We start from the raw sequence: 17962 nt of genomic DNA, 5'->3' as shown, positions 1-17962 counted from the left end.
GGGAGTGGGAGCTAAAGAATCCGAGTTAATTTTTGGAGAAGCAGGAATCACCCTTCTGATCCTTATTGGTGAAAATATTTCTGGAAATGTCTTCCCACGTCCCCCGGCTTTGATAAGGGCTGGGCAGGACTTACCCAGGGTTTGGCTACGGTTTGTGTAAAGCCTGGGAGCCTGCAGCCGCTTTGTGTAAAGCCCCAGAGCTGCGGGGACACGTCCAGCGCCAGGTTCACTGCCATTGTACCTCGTGTCCTGCCACCCGCCCCTCCTGAGACAGGCCCGCACCTGCCATGCTTCGTGGAAGAGTCTGCTTGTTGGCCCTGCTTATCTGGAAGGTCGTGTACCATCCCTTCACGGAGAATATTCTGTCTGTTTCCCAAGACCTTTTCCCGAATGGAGGCCACCCCCATTCCCCTTTCCACCGTGCCCGAGTCAGGACTCCCCAGAAATGCCCCGGAGTGTCAGCCCCAATTTTACTTCCAGCCGTGAAAACATGGCTCTGAACATGACTTAGCCGACACAGCTGCCTGTCACGAATGTCTGCATTTAGGCCAGAAAACACGAGCTGTTTGGGCTCCGAGCCTGCTGTGCCTCATCTCGTCTCTCCTCTGCCCCAATTCCCCGTCTGGTTCTCAATCCAAGAAGTGGTGAGACCCTGTCCTAGGAACCCTGGCCCCAGAGAGGAGCAGGAGGAGGCTGGGAGACAATGCTGACCCCCCCACCCCACTCCCTGGCTCTGGGCTGTCCGGACCCCACCCCCAACCATCAGGGTCAAAGCAGTGCTGCCTGCAGATGGCAGGGCTGCTGGGTTCCAGCCTTGCCGGGTCTGTTCTCTCATTTACTGCGACCCGAGGCTCTAACCAAGGGGCTGGAGCCGCTGTCACTGGCAGAAGGCAGATGCCCTTGAAAGCAGACATGAGACAGTAAGGCGCCACCACATACCTGGCCCCCAAAGTAAAGTCAAAACAGAAACCTATCCTGCTGCTACTCTGGCGCAGCGATTAACGAATCCAACTAGGAACCATGAGGTTGCGGGTTCTATCCCTGGCCTTGCTCAGTGGGTTAAGGATCGGGCATTGCCATAAACTGTGGTGTAGGTCGCAGACGGGGCTCGGATCCCGCGTTGCTGTGGCTGTAGGTGTTGGCTGGTGGCTACAGCTCCGATTCAACCCCTAGCCTGGGAACCTCCATATGCTGCAGATGCGGCCCTAGAAAAGACAAAAAAAAAAAAAAAAAACCAGAAACCTGGGTCCAGATTTACTTTTTTCCCATGTTCTCTCTACTTCCCACTATGCTGCATCTTAGGGTAAAAGACGCCAAAGGAAATCAAGACAGGAATTTACGATTCGCGGAAGATAACGTAGACAGGCCAGGCTGAGGAGCTGGTGGAGGCAGGCGAGCCCCACGGAGACCCGCCAGAGGGTACGAACTGTCCACAAGGGACAGCTTAAGGGCGGGGGGGGGGGGGAACCAAACGTGTCTGTCGCCAAGGACAGACGGAGAAGTGGCCAGACTGAAGCCTCAGGGGAACTGCATGAACCCAACAGAACCCGGCGCCCTCCCGCCTCGATTCCTGATGAACAACCCAACAGAAAATTCCCGGAGGACTCCGTCGGAAAGCCAGGTCACTTCAGGTCTCTCCACAACCCCCCACCACCTAGAGGGAGGGCCTGCTGCTTACTGAGCACCTACTATGTGCCTGGAATTGGCCCTTGGTCAACTGGCTTCATCCAGCCTAGCGAGGCCTTACTGTCATCTCCACCTTTCAAAGAAAAATCAGTCTCGGAAAGAGGAACTCATTTGGGGCTAGCAGATGCAAACATTTTTTTTTAAGATTTTTATTTTGGGGGGAGTTCCCTTTGTGGTGCAGCGGAAACGAATCCAACTAGTAACCCTGAGGTTGCGGGTTCAATACCTGGCCTCACTCAGTGGGTTAAGGATCTGGTGTTGCCATGAGCTGGGGTGTTGGTTGCAGACACAGTTCGGACCCTATGTGGCTGTGGTGTAGGCCAGTGGCTGCAGCTCTGATTCAATCCCTAGCCTGGGAACCTCCATATACCTCAGGTGCAGCCCTAAAAAAAAAGCAAAAAAAAAGTTTGTTTTTTTTTTTTATTACAGTTGATTTACAGTGTTCTGCCAATTTCTGTTATACAGCGAAGTGGCCCAATCACACACACACACACACACACACACACACACATTCTTTTCCTCACATTATCCTCCATCCTGCTCCATCACAAGTGACAAGATATAGCTCCCAGTGCTAGACAGCAGGGTCTCATTGCTTATCCACTCCAAAGCCATAGTTTGCATCTATTAACCCCCGAGTCCCAGTCCATCCTCCCCCTTGGCAACCACAAGTCTGTTCTCCAAGTCCATGAGTTTATTTTCTGTGGAAAAGTTCATCTGTGCCGTACATTAGATTCCAGATATAAGTGATATCACATGGTATTTGTCTTTCCCTTTCTAACTTAGTATGAGAGTTTCTAGTTTATCCATGTTGCTGCAAATGGCATTATCTTGTTCTTTTTTATAGCTGAGTAGTATTCCATTGTGTACACATACCACATCTTCTTAATCCATTCATCTGTCAATGGACATTTAGGTTGTTTCCATGTCTTGGCTGTTGCGAATAGTGCTGCAATGAACACGGGAGTGCATGTATCTTTTAGAATGCATAAGCAATGAAGTCCTGCTGTACAGTACAGGGAACTCTATCCAGGCTCCTGGGATAGACCATGATGGAGGATAAAATGAGAAAAAAATGTCTATATTTGTATGACTGGGTCACTCTGCTTTACAGCAGAAATTGACAGAACATTGTAAATCAACTATACTTTAATAAAAAATTTAAAAAAAAATAAAGACAAAATCATCTTCCTGGGTCCTGAGCTGGTAAAGAGTAGGACGCAGACTCAAACTCAAGTCCAACTCCCAAGCCGAGTGCTGAAGGGCTTTGGGTGGAAGGGGCACCTTGGGCACCCATCACACCCCTCATAACTGAAAGCTCAGTCACTGAGCGGGAGCTCTTGCCCCCTCAGGGCTCTAGGGTCTTACATCAGGCTCTTGGGGAAGAAGCTGGGGCCAGGCAGACGCCAGGGCTGAAGGAGGTGGGGAGCCAGAGCCTTCAGCAAGCCATGGGCCTGGAGGTCCTGCCCCGGTTTCTGGCTAAGTCACCTCGCCATGAACAGGACTCAGAGGCACATTTTCATGGTCATACAGTGCAAGGGCGATGGGGGGCGGGGGGACAACTTTGGGGTCAGAGGGCCGAACTTAACCCTGGTTAGCCTTGGACTGATCATGCAAACTCAGTAAGTGGTTCTTGTTTACAGAGCCTCGAGGTCCTCATGTGTGAAAATGAGGCACACTTCTCAGGACTGTCGTGAGAATGAAAATAATTAACATCCAGGAACATGTCAAACATGATGCCTGCTGCCCCATCCGCAGGCAACCAAGGCTGCCTGAAATGCAGGCGGCTGTGAGCAGCTTAAGAGGTGCTGTGCGGACCATCCTTCCAGGAAACGAAAACCCAACTGATCACAGGCGTGCTCACCAGAGCCAAGCCACACGAGCTACCGGAACACAGCTCAATACAAAGTCAAGTGTAAAACATGACGCAGAGGCACGGACCGCTATTAGCCCATGGGCGGCATGAGAGGGAATGATAAAGGGTTTTGTTGGAGGAGGGGAGGCGGGTGCTGCAGGAGGAGAGATTAGAACGCTTTTTATTTTATTTTATTTTATTTCATGTGGTCTTTTTAGGGCCGCACCTGCAGCACATGGAGGTTCCCAGGCCAGGGGTCCAATCAGAGCTGCAGCTACCAGCCTACACCACCGCCACAGCAACGCGGGACCCAAGCCACATATGTGACCTACAGCACAGCTCACGGCAATGCGGGATCCTTTAACCCACTGAGTGAGGCGGGGGATCGACCTCGCATCCTCATGGATACTAGTTAGATTCATTTCCACTGCATCACAAGAGGAAATCTAGGAACACGTTGAACGGAAGAAAAAGGTCTGTTGTTTGAAGGACGGCAGGGAGGGGGCTGGAAACATCCAAGAAGGATTCTATTAGTTACCAGCTGAGCTGAAAGGAGAACCTAAATTTCTCAGCTCCATCCCAGAGATGCCCGGCTACTGGGCAGCGGTAACTGGTCAGGCAAGACCACAGCTTCCCTCGCCTGGGAACGGCAGGTGCCTGACACATGGGACCCAGGAGACCGCTGAAGAGCTGACTCTAATCCCAGCCCGGGGACCAGACCTGAAGAGGAGCCACAGCCTGGGATGAGGTCTGGGTCCACCCTCAGTCTCCCAGCGCCCCGGCCCCGCCTCCCACCCCGCCGCAAAGACCAGGTCCGGCCTCAGGATACCTGGCTTCTCTCCCCAGGAAAACCCTTGTGACTTCAGATGAGGGGAGAAGATTAAGAACTTGTACATCCCAGGTGTTCAATTACCTTCCATGAATGAATTTAACCTTTTAACCTTCCATTCCTTCGAGAAAAAGGAGTTTACCACTGTCTCACAGGCCTCATATCGGGTTGAAAAAAAAAAAAAAAACCCAAAACCAAACCAAACAGAAAACCCCCACCTTTGGATGGATGGAGCCCTTGGAAGTTTCCAGGCATACCGGGGAGGCGGCTGGAGAGGTGAGATGCGGAGTCCCTAGGAGGCCAGGCCCAATGCCCCCCACCTCCTACCCCCCAGCAGTAAAGGGAACTGGGCTTTTTCAGAGCAGCTCGGCAGAGGTTCAAGTGCACTGGCTGTTTAATCCACTCCTAGGAAGCTTCAGGGCCGACTCTCCATTCACTCTCTCTGCTCCCACAGGCTTCTCACTTGGTCGCACCCAACAGCACCTGAGAACCCCACCCCCCACCCCCACGTTTATGCTGTGAGGTCTCCCCCAAACTCAGACCTACGCTTCGGTGCTTCCCAGAGCTGGGGGGAGCCTGCTGAGCCCCAGCCCCTCCGCAGCCCTCTCCCAACTGCTCCAGATCCCCCCCCCACCGCCCTGTCTTTTGTTGCCCAGAATTTGCCACAATCCAGCCCCCGAGTCTTCAATTCTCTCACATTCTCTTCTCTCGATACAAGACTGTAAACTCAGAGGCACAGCATCAACACCCCCCATCTCTCCCAATTACCAGGACTCAAGGACCAGCGGTCACAGACTCTAAGCGGAAGTTCTCTTCACACATAACCAGTGCAACCTCTGGCTTATGGAAGGGGAGCGTATCGGGGGAGGGGGGACCCCAAAACAAAAACTGAAGTGGCTTGCTCAAAGCTGCACTCAGCAGGGCCAGGGGCGGTCAAGGCTGGGGCATGTCTCCAGATCCAGCCCTTCCCAGCCTGTGGCTCTGTCCACTTGTGGCTCTTCAGACTCACTGCACAGTTAAGGCCTCTGGGTCTCAGCCTCCACCCTGCTCCTTCCCGCAGAGAACAGACAGGCCTCAGCTCCGTCCTGGGGAGGAAATCTCCCACCCTCTCTTCCTCCCCTTCCTGCCTTTCCCCTGCTCCTTCTTTTTTATTTATTTATTTATTTTTCCTGCGTCTTCACTGTTTTCTCCAGAAGTTAAAAGCAACAAGTATGCTTTCCACGGTTCACCCTTCAGGGCAGGAGACCAGCCAGGGCGGTACGTGCTCATGAACCTTCCAAGCGGGCAAGGGGGGCTGTGCCCAGGGGCCCCCCGCATCGCCCGGATCCTTTCCTTTTGGGACAGATTCAATACACGATGACTCAGGGAAGGAAGGAAAGACGGGGACGCTGACTGCCGAGATTTCCGCGAGGGAACTTTAGGGCGGGGGGCGGGGGAGACCCCCGGACTTAGGCGAGAAGGAGCAGAGATGAGTTCGCCCACACGCATGCACGCCACCTTCACCTCTCCATCCCCCGGAAAAAGTTATGTAAGGAGCCAAGAGACAGCTCCTAGGCAGGGGAGGCGCGGTTGGCTCAGCCGGGAGGTGTTTCATTTAATAAGAGGCTCCGCGGAACAAAGCGAGAATTCAGCATCCCTGTCTTGCATGCAGAGGAGGAGACAAAGCAGCATCAGAGACAAGAGCGGCACACACACCGGGCGCACGACCGCCACGCACCCGAGACCCAGCTCGGGAGGTCTGCTTACTCAGCCGGCGCGGTCCTGGAGGTCTCCTCTTCCCCGGGCTCGTCAGAGGTGCGGGCTGGAAAATGCGGCTGACAGCGACGGGGAGACAGCGCCCCCAGCCCTGAGAAATCCTGCCGCCGGGCTCGCGCCGAGGTCCCCAGCCCCCTGAGCGCTAGCGATCGCTAGGCTTCGGCTGCTCTCCGCGCTGCTGCCGCTGCTGCACGTCTGCAACAGATGGGGACCGGGCTGGGCGTGTTCCCAGTCCCCGGAGCAGCGCGCCCGGCGAAGGCAGACAGCATGAGCCGCCGCGGACGCGCAGGCGGCGGGCTTGCGGGCTGGAGCGGGCGTGCTGCTCACGACGCAGGCAGCCCCGGCCGAGCCCCTCATTGACGGGACTGCAGCAAACTGTCACTACCACGGCGCCAGGGGCTGCTGGGGAGGCAACTCCTGACTACACAGGCAGGCGAGCCGGAGGGAGGGCCCAGCAAGGTCTTAAAAAGACAGGCAGCAGGGCGATGGAGGCGGGGAGGCTGGCGATGCCGCAGTCGGTGGCATCTGAGCGCCAAGCCCTCCGGCGGGCACGCCCCCCCCCGCGCACCGCCCCCCACTCCCTTCAGGCAAAAGGCGGTTAGCTTCAGAGGGAAACGGCAGGTGGCTTCGGAGACCCGGACCGCCTGGGGGTGTCTGCCCTTGGAATGGGGAGAAGGCCGTTTTCTCTCTGGCAGGAATGACTGCGAAGCTTCCCATTTGAAAGGGAAGCTCCCATTCCGCACCCCACACCCACAACCCTGACCTGACAACCTGCAGAAAACTCAAAGGCAACGTGGTCCCTGCCTGAATTAACTGTCTCATTTCCTGTCATTCTGATGCTTTGACATCTGAGGTCTCAGGGACTCTGGAGGGATGGCCCTTCCCAGGTCTGCCAGTCCCTGAGGACAGTTAACTGCTCCCCCAGAAGCACGCCTCTCATAAGAAAACCTGCAGATGGGAGCTCCTGTCATGGCTCAGTGGGTTAAAAACCCGACTAATATCCATGAGGACGCAGGTTCGATCCCTGGCCTCGCTCAGTGGGTTAAGGATCCAGTGTTGCCGTGAGCTGGGCTGTAGGTCGCAGATACGGCTCAGATCTGGCATTGCTGTGGCTGTGGCGTAGGCCGGAGTCTATGGCTCCAATTTGACCCCTAGCCTGGGAACCTCCATATGCCACTGGTACAGCCCTAAAAAGGAAAAAAGAAAGAAGGAAAGAACGGATGAAGGGCCCACCTCCCCCTCGCTGCTCCATCAGATTCTCACACCCACCTCAGGGCAGGTACTAGACAACCAGGGGCAGCCCCTGCAGCCAGAGCCCCCTGAAGTTATTCGAACTCACCAGTCTATGCCTGCTCACCTGCCCTGCCTGCTGCCCCCACAGAACCACAGGACAGTCTCCTGCCTACTCCCTCCCCAGCTCCTCCTCCCCCACCCACCCTGGGCCTCCCTGTGCAGCCCTGAGGGGGCTGGGAGCCTCCTGTTTCTAGGCATCAAGAGCACATACTACAAAGTTCTTTCTCGTGGAAGTCACCCCAGTGGCACCTGAAGTACCTCCAGGTCCTCTCAGACCCAAGCAGGGACATTCTGTGACAGCAGCCCAGGGCCACGTCCCTGAACCCCAGCCCTTCCTCCGAGTGAACACACGAGCTCTGCGCATCTCCTGCGGCTGCGGCTGGGATAACGGATGAGCAAGCATTTAGACAAAAATACACATCAGCTTGGGATGTGAGGGATTATTCTGGAACCGGAGGACAGTGCTGGAGTAAACTCGCTGTTTAGCAAAATGCTGGTGCCATTGAGGGCACCCCTGAGCCAACCCTGCAGCCAGCCCCGCCCCCTCCCAGGGCACAGGGTCCACTGGACACCCAGCCAATCGCAATATTTTCTCCAGCTGGTTCTGGAACGAGGCTCGCTGGGTGAGCTGGGCCTGTTTTATTTTCTGTGCGCTTTATTCCAAAGCACACAAACAAGCTTGAGGCAAAAAGCCTAATGAGTTTTCCTTGGAATCACTGGAAATGCCAGGGGAACAGCCTCCCCCAGGCAGAGCGTTCAAAGGCTTGTGACATGCGGAGACAAGCGCCTGTGAATGACGTGTGGGTGTGGGTGACTTTGTGCAGAGTTCTGATCACAGCTGGTCCACCGCCGGTCTCCGGGATATTCCTGCCCACACATGACCCCCAAGGGAATCTTCCTAAAGACCCCTTTCCCAACATCATCTCAGCGCCCTCGCCAGATCCAAAAAGACCCAGCAAAACAAAATAAAACAAAACCCAAAACACCAGTTCCAAACCATCTACAGGACATACTCAAATTCTTCAGTACCAGGCCCTCAGCCCTCCCGCCTTCCAACCCCTATGCTGGTGCTAAACTGTCACCCGGAGTCCTCACAGGTCCCCCTCCAGCCCCCGCAGGCTTCGCTGGCATCTGTAGGTTATGATGGAATTGACTGCCGAGTGCCTTTTTAGTGCTTGCACTTCCATGCGCTCTCTCCACCTGCACAACAGGTACATGGCAAAAATGCTGTCTATTTTATGAATAAGGAGATTGCAGTTCAGAGAGGCTGGGTCTCCAAGGTTACAGACAAGCTAGGGGCAGCGCCGGGGACTCAGCGACAGGTGGACAGGCGCGTTTCCCTCCAGAGCTGTGGTGTGCCCCGATGTTCTGACAGTTCCCACCCCGCCCCCTTTTGCTTATTTATTTTTACGTATTTGTCTCTTCTGGTTTTTCGGTGGCACAGGCTTATTACTTGTATGATTAAAAATGAGAGGAATGGGAGTTCCCGCTGTGTCTCAGTGGTTAGTGAACACAACTAGCATCCATGAGGATGCAGGTTCGATCCCTGGCCTCACTGAGTGCGTTAAGGATCTGATGTTGCCATGAGCTGTGGTGTAGGTTGCAGACGAGGCTCAGATCTGGCATTGCTGTGGCTGCGGCGTAGGCCAATTAGACCCCTAGTCTGGGAACCTCCATGTGCCATGGGAGTGGCCCTAAAAAGACAAAAAGACAGACAAAAAAAGAGGAATGTACTTGCACTCTCTAGGTTGGTAATTCCCCTTTTTAGGGGTCCGTCCCAAAGACAATGCAAACTACAAACAAAGCTTTCTGCACAAAGTCTGCAGCAACAGGGAGACTGACTCCGCGCGAGTGTGCCCCGGGGGTGGGGGGGGGAAACGACTGTCCAGGACGCTCTGCCAGAGCCCCACCTTGTGCTGTCAGGAGATCACAACAGTGACACCAAAGAATTCAAGTGACATGGGAGAGGGGGCAGGAAAATTGCAAACCATACAGAGTAACACCTCGCTGTGCCACCCAGAAGACTAAAAAAAGCACAGGTCACACATGAGTGACAGGGCCCGGGCCCCGCCCCCTGGGGGACAGACCTGTGTCAGAGTCTTAGCCTTCCAGGGATCGAGCGCAAACCCCTTGCCAAATCCCATGCCATCTGCAGCCCCAGACTCAGACACCACAGCCAGGCTCCTCCTGGGACAGGCACCACTGTAGGAGAGCAGCCACAGCCCTACCGGCAAAGGGACCCACAGCCCTGCGTTCAGATCGGCTGCTGCCCTGGGCCTATGAGTCACACCTTCGAGGGACTTGCAGACTGACTGCAGCCACTAGGTAAAGCCTTTGTCCTGCCTCCTTTTGTAGGTGGTGGACGCTGTCCCTGTGCTCACGGTCAGCAGTCCGGTGGCTGCCTGTCCTGTGCATGGGGAAGCCAGAGGCCGGGCAGTGGAGCCAGTGAAACACTGAAACAGAGAGTGCCCCTGGGCCCAGGGCCTGGCCCCTGGCTGCACTAGCTGCATTTGTATTTCACTCGGGAGCAGGGCAACCTGGAAGAGGGGGCATGGCATGGCATTGGTCTGGCCACCCATTGGCAATGGTGTCTGAGAATGTCCAGATCAAGCAGGGGTGTGGGTGGCACTTGGCTTTAGAATCCCATTTCCACAAACAGCTTGAGACCAGCACTCCTGCACCCACTCACTATGCAATACATGAGGCAGGTTTGGGGGCTTCTAAAATATCCCAGTTGGCCAATCAGAAAATGGGCAGAAGACCTAAACAGACATTTCTCCAAAAGAAGACATACAGGGAGTTCCTGTCGTGGTGCAGCAGAAACGAATCTGACTAGGAACCATGAAGTTGCAGGTTCAATCCCTGGCCTCGCTCAGTGGGTTAAGGATCTGGCATTGCCATGAGCTGTGGTGTATGTCCCAGATATGGCTTGGATCTGATGTTGCTGTGGCTGTGGTGTAGGCTGGTAGCTGTAGCTCTGATTTGACCCCTAGCCTGGAAACCTCCACATGCTGCAGATGTGGCCCTGAAGAGCAAAAAAAAAAAAAAACAACCCCCCAAACAAAGAAGACATACAGATGGCCAAGAAGCACATGAAAAGATGCTCAACATCGCCAATTATTAGAGAAATGCAAATCAAAACTACAGTGAGGTACCACTTCCCAGCAGTCAGAAGGGCCATCATTAATAAATCTACAAATAACAAATGCTGGAGAGGGTGTGGAGAAAAGGGCGCCCTCCTGCACTGGTGGTGGGACTGTAAATTGGTGCAGCCACTGTGGCGGACAGTATGGAGGTTTCTTAAAACACTAAAAACAGAGTTAGCACATCATCCAGCAATCCCACTCCTGGGCATATACCCAGAAAACACAAAAACTCTAATTCATAACAATCTGATTTCACAGGATTTCCATCATTATACAACTACAGATGTGATAAATTCATTTGAGTAATAAAAAAAATGAAAAAAAAAACCTCTAATTCAAACAGATACATGCACCCCTATGTTCACTGCAGCTCTATTCACAACTGCTAAGACATGGAAAAAAACCTAAACGGCCATCAACAGTCAACAGATGAATGGATAGAAGATGTGGTGCATGTGGTGCATGTGGTGCATGTGGTGCATGTGGTGCATGTGGTGCATGTGCATGTGGTGCATGTGGTTCTTATGGCTGAATATTATTCAGCCATAAGAAAAGAATGAAATAATGCCATTTCACCAACATGGATGGAACTAGAGATTATCATATTGGGTAAAATAAATCAAAGACGAATACCATAGGATATTGCTTTTTGTGGGATTTAAAAAAATAATACAAATGATCTTATTAACAAAACGGAAATAAACTCACAGGCATAGAAAAACTAATCGTTAACTGCAAAGAAGGGTAGGAATAACTTGGAAATTTGGAATTAACCCATACACACCAACTCTATATAAAATAGATGGGAGTTCCCACTGTGGCACAGTGGGTTAAGAACCTGACTGCTGTGGCTTGGGTCACTGCAGAGGTTTGGGTTCCATCCCTGGCCTGGCACAGTGGGTTAACGGATCTGGCATTGCTGCAGCTGCAGCACAGGTCACAGCTGTGGTGGCTCAGATTTAATCCCTGGCCCGGGGAACTTCTGTGTGCCACAGGTGTGGCCATAAAAAAATAAACTAGATAAGTAGCAAGAACCTACTGTGTAGCAAAGGGAACTATATTCAGTATCTTGAAAAGATTCTTTAAAGGAACATCGCTTTGTGGTATACCTGAAACTAACACAACATTGTGAATCACCTGTATTTCAATAAAAAATAAAACACAAATATCCCAGTTGGGCATCAACATGTGGAACTGGGCCACTTGGTACCCTGAATGTCCGTATTGGAATCGATGGCAGAGGGCTTATTCATCAGTTCAAGCAATGTAAAGCTCCTTCCCATTGGCAGAATGAGTGGTGTCAGAACGGAGCTGGCTCAGGAGGGCGGCCAGGCAGCAGCACCCTGGGAAAAAGCGGTCAGAGAGTCTGCCCAGCCCGGCTGCACCCCCACGGCGGCCCCCAGACCCTGGTCCCGCATCCGTGACCTCAGAGATGCTGACCTCTGCTGCTAGGTCAGTCAGTCCTGCTCCACGTGTACCTTTGGGTTTTGCTCAGGGGGAACCTGTCAAAAGGCAGTAAGACTTCCTCTGAGACGCAAGAATAGGTTGCACCTGCTGCTAAAATCATCTGTGGGGATTTAGCAAACTCTGGTCTAAGATTTCCCTCCACTGCAAAAAATCGCCTGGTACCGAGGTGTCAGGTGGGGGTGGGGGGAACATATGGCCTCACCCACCTCTGGTACCAAGGCCACTGATATTTACCAAAGTACCCAGATGGTTGCTAAATAGCCAAATTGGCTTGGACACTTTTGCCACCCACTGAGCTGCTCACTGGATACATCCATCCAGGTGGAACCAGCAGTTCTAGAACTCCTGGATTGCAAAGCCATTTGGAATCAGTGGGATCTCATGCCTCGATTTTAATGGAGAGGAACCAAATGCAAACCAGCCTCCACCCCAGAGGGTAGCAGTTTCTCCTCTTTCACAGCCACGTCCTGGACTCTCAAAGGTCCTAAGAGACGTACTCCCTGGAGACCCACGTGTGGAGACTGCTCCCAGGCCACCAGTGCCCAGAGCCACGAACATGGGGCAGGGTCCCCAAGCCTCCTCCAAGGAAGGGCACTGACTGGACGTGCTCGTGTGACAGCATCCGTGTTTGCAGCAATGTCACCTGCCCAATTGCCCAGTTCCTGCTGTCAAACAACTATCACGTATAGATGCTCTAAATCACATGCAACCAACAGGACGGTGACTCACTCGCCCGAGGCCACATGGCCACGTGCCGAGAGGGCCAGGGCTGGGACCCGGGTGCCCTTGTTTTGACCCCCTGCGCCCAACAAGGAAGAACTTAGCCCCACCTGCTGGAAAGCTGGCTGGGTTTGTTCACAAGGCCCTGCAGTGGCCTCTCCTCACTTCAGTCCAAACCAGCTCAGGTGTGCCAGGTGCACAGAAGAGAGGGGTCGAAGGGAATGGATTGACTGTATGCGCAGCAACTGAGAAGACGATGCACACGGAAGGAGCGGCGACAGAATGGGGGTGAATTAGACCCACGCGGGCCTCTCCTCCCAGCGGGGAGCCCACCCTCAGCCCGCCAGTCACAAACACTCTCCCTCCCCTACTGTCACAGCTTCCTCTGGCTTCCATCCTGCTAACTTTTATTTTCATTTTATTTTATTTTTTGCTTTTCAGGGTTGTACTTTCGGCATATGGAGGTTCCCAGGCTAGGGGCCGAATCAGAGCTACAGCTGGTGGCCTACACCACAGCTCATGGCAACACTGGATCCTTGATCCACTGAGTGGAGCCAGGGATCGAACCTGCAAACTCATGGTTCCTAAGTCGGATGCATTTCTGCTGCACCAGGATGCGAACTCCCCATGCTGCTCACTTTTAGACCCCACCCTGAGGCTCCAGGGGACCGCAGGTGGTTTTGCACTGCACTGTCCCTAACTGGGTGTCTCACCCAGGCTCACTGGCCCACCCAGGAGGCAGCTCCTCAGACCCGAGAAGCGGGAGGTCAGGGCACTCACTGGCCCTCAGGGGGAACAGCGGGGTACTTGGGAAGCCCCCGTTCTCTTTTTTTTTTTTTTAATTATTTTTTTGTCTTTTTGCCATTTCTTGGGCCGCTCCAGCGGCATATGGAGGTTCCCAGGCTAGGGGTCTAATCAGCCGCGTCTGGAACCTACACCACAGCTCACGGCAACACTGGATCGTTAACCCACTGAGCAAGGGCAGGGACCGAACCCACAACCTCATGGTTCCTAGTTGGATTCGTGAACCACTGCGCCATGACGGGAATTCCTGTTCTCCTCTTTGACTTTGCAGTGAAGCACAACGGGATGGGCTTGTCCCTTCACACGGCTCCCTCGGTCTGAGGGGGACTCCGCTGTCCACCTTGGCTCCCACCCCGTCTCTCACAGGTCTCTCTCCTAACAACAAATATCCACAGGACCCCCATCCATGTGCCGGCCTCATGCTGGGATGCTGGGATGCTGGGACATGAGAGAAGAAGAAGTCAGGACCCCCCCGGCCGGCAGGAAAGGCATGGACAAGAAAAGCGAGCAGGCTGAGGGGTGGTGCATACCCTGGCAGTGTAGACGGCTGCCACCACAGCAGTTTCCAGAAGGAAGGGGCTGCTTTGGAAGAAAGCTGGGAAAGGGGGTTTATGAAAGAGGTAAGGCTGAGGCTGAGAGTTTGAGAGATAAGAAGGAGCAGGTAAAGAAAGAGGCACTGGAGGGTCCTTGAGTTCATGAGGCTCCCTGGTCCATGCTCCGTCTATAGTCTCTGGACAAGCTGCCAAGGCTCTGGAAGGTTCTGGAAGGTTCTGGAAGGCTCTGGAAGGTTCTGGGAGGCCCTAGCAACTAGCTTTTCCGTTGAAGCTGGAAGCCAGGCTTGGCTCATCCACAGCTAAATGCTGAGGGGCTGAGCTTGGCTACTTCAGACAGGTGCCCCAGTTCTGAAAGCCTCTGACCTAAAATCGCCTCAAAGGCACAGAGGAACAGAAGGCTCTGGGCCGCCCAGGTGGTGGCAGGCCAGGCTGTCGCTGGACAGGCACCAGTCGTCCCGATTTAATTGAATCCAACACAAATCACACTGGGCACAAAGGGGCACCACCCTCTCTAACAGTGGCCATGGGCATGCCCTCCCTTAGATAAGCTGGGCTCATCTTCCTACGCCTTCTGAGAGGGTTGTCTGCCCTCATCCTTTTAAACCGATGCTGCTTTTCTACGGGCCCTCCTGGGCCCAGTCTGCAGATGTCCCCATGAAAGATTCGGAAAGAGGAAGTTCATGTTTCCAGATCTGGTGACTACAAAGATCCCCTATTAATGACTTTTTTTGAAAATGGACCAAACACTAAAACCTAAGCTGAAACTTACAAAACATTTAAACATTTTAAAAGAAGTCTCAGAGTTCCCGCTGTGGCTCAGCAGGTTAAGAACCTGACTAGTATCCAGGAGGATGTGGGTTTGATCCCTGGCCTCGCTCAGCAGGTTAAGGATCCAGTGTTGCAGTGAGCTGTGGGGTAGGTCGCAGGCGTGGCTCGATCGCACGTTGCTGTGGCGGTGGCGGTGGCTGTGGCATAGAATGGCAGCTGAAGCTCCGATATGACCCTTAGCCCAGGAACTTCCATATGCTGCAGATGCATCCCTAAAAAAGCAAATAAAAAAAATAAATAAAAGAAGTCTCTTGGAAAGTCTCTTCTTTGCTGCTATAGGTGAATCGTGTCCTGCCACACAGTGACTTAGAGCCCTGACCCCATCCCCACCCCACCCTGCCCCCCAACAGCAGAATATGACCTTATTTGGAAGGAGGGCCTTTACAGAAGTAATCGGGTTAAAGTGAGGGCACTGGGGTGGGGGGGGCCCCCGGCCCAGATGAAGGAAGGTGTCCTTACAGACGGGAGGAGTCTGAACACAGACATGCAGCAGGGAGATGACGGCCAGCTGGACGCCAAGGAGCGGAGCCCGGCGCAGACTCTCCCCAGCCCGGCCCTGCCCACACCCTGATTTCAGACTTCGGACCCCAGAGCTGGGAGACAATACCTGTCCGCTGTTCTAGGCTGCACCCCCCAGAGTGGGGTGCTTGTTACAGCAGCCCCTGGACACTCGCCTGCTGCCTTTTCTTCTTTCTCTGTCAACAGCTTTATCAAGAAAGAATTCACACAACATACAATTCACCCATTTAAAGTGCACAAGTAAATTGATTTCTTTCACAGACCTGTGTAACCACAATCAATTGCAGGGCGTTTTCATCATCCCCTCAAAGAAACCCCGTGTCTGCTGTGGCCACTTTCCACCCCCCAATCCTCCCCCAGCCCCTGGCAGCCACTGATCCACTTTCTGCGTCTGTGGATTTGCCTCTTCTGACACTGATACGTGGAATCACTCACCACGTGGCTTTGGGGACTGGCTTCCTTATTTTCTCAACCAGAATATAACCTAGTTAATTAAACATGAGTCAGTACTATACGGACGGTGAGGGGCAGGGTTGAGGGGGAGACTGGAGGATGGGGTGGGAGCCCACTGGCCTTAGAATCAGGGGTGTTATTTGGTTTTTGCCTCTTAGGGCCATACCCATGGCATGTGGAGGTTCCCAGCTAGGGGTCTAATCAGAGCTACAGTTGCCGGTCTACACCCCAGCCACAGCAAAGTAGGATCCAAGCTGCATCTGTGACACATACCACAGCTCACAGCAACGCCAGATCCTCAACCCACAGAGCGAGGCCAAAAACCTCATGGTTCCTAGTTGGATTCATTTCCCCTGCACCACAACGGGAACCCCAGGGGTGTTTTTTGTTTGTTTTTTCACTTTTTAAAGTTTTATTGAAGTACAGTTGATTTAAAATGTGATAATTTCTGCTGTACAACAAAGTGAATTATCCATATACACACACCCATTCTTTTTCAGAGTCTTTTCCCAAATAGATGCTCACACAACACTGGGTAGAGTTCCCTGTGCTGTGCCGCACGCCCCTGTTGGCCAGTCAGTCCATACACTTCGGTGTGCATGTGCCAGTCCCAAACCCCCAGGCCATCCCCCCAACTGCCTGTCCCCTTTGGTAACAATAAGTTTGTTTTCAAAGTCTGTGAGTTGTTTTTTTGTTTTTGTTTTTGTCTTTTAGGGTCGCACCTGCCACATATATAGGTTCCCAGGCTAGGGCTCAAATTGGAGCAAAGCTGCCGGCCGACACCACAGCCACAGCCACGCCAGATCTGAGCCACATCTGTGACCTACACCACAGTTCACAGCAACGCCAAATCCTTAACCCACTGAGCAAGGCCAGGGATCAAACTTGCAACTTCATGCTTCCTAGTCGGATTCTGCGGAGCCACGACCAGAATCCCTGTGAGTCTGTTTTTGTTCTGCAAATAAGTTCCTTTGTGTCCTTTTTTTAGATTCCGCATGTAAGTGACATTCATAGGATCTTCGTCTTTCACTAACTTCCCTTCCTACGCTATCTATTCCCACTCTCTGGTTCTGTGACCTTAAACAAGTGACTTCACCTGCCCCACCCAGAGTCCCTCCACCTGGTAAAGGGGCCGCTGCAGCCTCAGGCTGTGTGGGGACTCAGGGACGAGGCCTGTGCGGACCTGGCATCACGGCATCCCTGCCTTTACCAATGGTCAGCCTTTCCTCAGGCCCTGAAGATGAGCTGCCACTTTATTACTGAAGCTGTCATTTAAGAAGTGGTGCTGGGGACCCTGGGACAGGGAGGTCCTGTGGGCCCTGCTGCTGAATGCCCCGAATGGCCGAGCTTCCCCAGCAGCTAATGAGAAACGTTGCACATGAAGTAGCCTCGAGCCGGGTTCTGCGAAGGAAACGGTGGGCCCAGATAACCCCAGCTTTCGCTGGATTCTTCCGGCCCCTTCCTCACACGCCGGCAGCTGCTAAACCCATTCCTGTTTCCAGAGACTTCTCCCCTGCTCCCTTCTCTAGGAAGGGGCCGCAGAGAGCTGTCAGGGAGCCCGATCACCACCCTCAAGTTGTAACCAACCCCCTCGGGCATCCGCTGACTGTAACATGGGAATGGGGGACCTAATCGCCAGCCGCCAGAGAAGGGAAGCCACGGTGGCGTCCCCACGCCCAGCCGGCCCTGCAGTCACTTCTGAGGGCCCAAGGTCATTATCAGAGAACCCAGAGGACACAAGGCGCTGCGAGGATGGGGGGGGCGGGCAGCATCGGACGGTCTAGGACATGAACCGCCAAGTCAAGTTCTGCCCCCGTTTAGGATCCCTCCCGAGGTGCCAGGAGTGGTGGCGGGCACAGACCCCTTCTCCCCGTGGACAAGAAAGGAGAACCTCAGGGGGAATTCCCCTCACTGGGTTAAGGACCCAACTAGGATCCATGAGGATGCAGGTTCGATCCCTGGCCTCGCTCAGTGGGTCAAGGATCTGGTGTTGCTGTGGCTGTGGTGTAGGCTGGCAGCTACAGCTCTAATTCGACCCCTAGCCTGGGAACCT

At 53.6% G+C, this 17962-nt stretch overlaps 1 protein-coding gene across 25 annotated transcripts in view; it reads right to left on the bottom strand.

Moving 5' to 3' along the window:
- PRKAG2 (protein kinase AMP-activated non-catalytic subunit gamma 2) overlaps window positions 1–17962 on the bottom strand; it is a 269648-nt gene that overhangs the window by 212154 nt on the left and 39532 nt on the right. For 2 of the 25 annotated variants that reach the window (XR_014833510.1, XR_014833513.1), the window contains exon 1: window positions 6117–6505. The exons of the other annotated variants lie outside the window; for them this stretch is intronic. The gene's annotated coding sequence lies outside the window, so the exon portion shown is untranslated. Of the gene's footprint in view, window positions 1–6116; window positions 6506–17962 lie in introns of those variants that run through there. 25 annotated transcript variants of the gene reach the window in all.

Source organism: Sus scrofa, chromosome 18 (assembly GCF_054392235.1).
Source record: "Sus scrofa isolate SSC_HxYL_T2T_F1_AM1 chromosome 18, Sscrofa_HxYL_maternal_Yorkshire_Landrace_v2.0, whole genome shotgun sequence".
NCBI classification, from domain to species: Eukaryota; Metazoa; Chordata; class Mammalia; order Artiodactyla; family Suidae; genus Sus; species Sus scrofa.
The sequence above is the reverse complement of the archived record's forward strand: the minus strand, read 5'-3'. Positions and strand labels throughout refer to the sequence as shown.